The sequence below is a fragment of the Atta cephalotes genome (genome assembly GCF_000143395.1).
Source record: "Atta cephalotes unplaced genomic scaffold scaffold00027, whole genome shotgun sequence".
NCBI lineage: Eukaryota > Metazoa > Arthropoda > Insecta > Hymenoptera > Formicidae > Atta > Atta cephalotes.
This window is the reverse complement of record NW_012130091.1, coordinates 1,964,111-1,965,921: the sequence shown is the minus strand read 5'-3', so window position 1 is coordinate 1,965,921 and position 1,811 is coordinate 1,964,111.

Sequence of the window (1,811 nt, the reverse complement as noted above, 5' to 3'; positions counted from 1 at the left end):
CATTTTTAAGAAAATTAATTTAAAGTATATTGCAAATTAAAAATAATGAATTATCTTTTGTACGGAAAATTTATAGATATAAACATATATATATATATATGGTTTGTAAAAAATAATACTTGCAATAATCAATTATAAATAATATTTATTTAAGATCAATGAGAAATACAAACCAGATATAAAAGATTTCGTGAACAATTAGAATCATTCGGATAAGAAAGTTTAATTTATTAATAGTTTAATTTATTAATAGTTTAATACAAAAGTTAAGAAAACTATATTTAGTAAAAGCGAATCTTACTTAATAATATTTTTGAATTAATAATTTTAATAGTAAAAATAATTTTTTGTATTCAAATCTTTTTATTAATGCTATTTCGAGATATTATTAATTAACAAGTATTTTCACAGTATGGTTCAAAACATTGTGACATTATATGTATACATAACTTTAAATGCTTTCGATCAAAGATATACAGCAGCTGAAGTACGATTTAGCATAATTACTTAGCAAGTCTAACTGCAACGATCGACAGAAAGAGGGAGGGATGAGACTTACACAGGTCCAAATGGCAGGAGAAAAAAAAAGAAAAACGGAAGAGAGATCACCACCGGTATTCAAATCGATTACACAAGAGCCAATGTAAAAATTATGCAAATGTCGTTTACAAGTGAATGGGACCCTCGCGACGAGCGAGGTTACAATTAGGCAGGAGCCAATTCAATATCGAGGGCCATTCGAGGGAATATTCAACGAAATGGTATTAAATGCCGACTGGCTCGTTTCTGTAAGGACAGATCGGCGTTATCGTTAGAACCTTTCTGGTATTGCGTGTGACAGATGCGTGAGCGACAAGAAATCAAAGAGGATCAGGAGAAAATAAGAGATATACAATCTGTGCTCAATCGTAATGCATTTCGTATGTTAGTAACATATTACTATATACCGATATTCTTTCTTGCCTTATTTTTATAATGTCCTTATAGAGTATAATTATCGTATTATATTGAATAATTATACATATAAATAGAGCGTAATGTAATTATTATTATTAATACTACTGCAAACAAATAATATCGCTCTAATCTAGGGATCGATTCTGCATCTTGAAACGAGATGAAAATTACAAAATTATTATTAGCGAATTTATTAATAATTTCATTGGTCAACATCTAGTAAATTTATTCATTTTTGTAATTTTCACCTTATTTAAAGATATAGAATCGAGAAATTATTATATAATACGTTGCAACAATATGATAATCTAGCTGAAAAATTATGCAAATATAATTATGGAATTTAAATGACGATACTAAAAGTAAATTAAAAAATAGTTTTAATTAAAAATATTTATTTTCATAACAATTTAATAATATTTAATCCTCCTCTTTTGTTATCACCTTTTTGAAAGTGTAATAAATTGAAGCTGCTTTATACTTATGGCCAAGTATATAATCCAATTTTTACTCAAAACAAACAAGTCAATACAAAATATATAATCTATTTTTTAAAAAGTCATCTATCAGTGATCTTTTTCTACGAGAGAAAATTTGTTTTTTATACAGTTTTGTTTTATATACAGCATACATGCTTATATATGTCAGTCAAGATATAACGTATTGATATAATAGTGAATATAATGCCGCGGTCGAATCGAAAGTCGAATGGAACTATTTCTTCGTTAAGCCCGCTTTAGTAGGTTACAACCACGAGTACATCCCTTGAAGAGACCCTCCATGCTTAAAGCATCGATGGAATTACCGGCGGGTGATGAGTTTAGCGGAAGGGATAGACGAGATGAGAGAGGTCT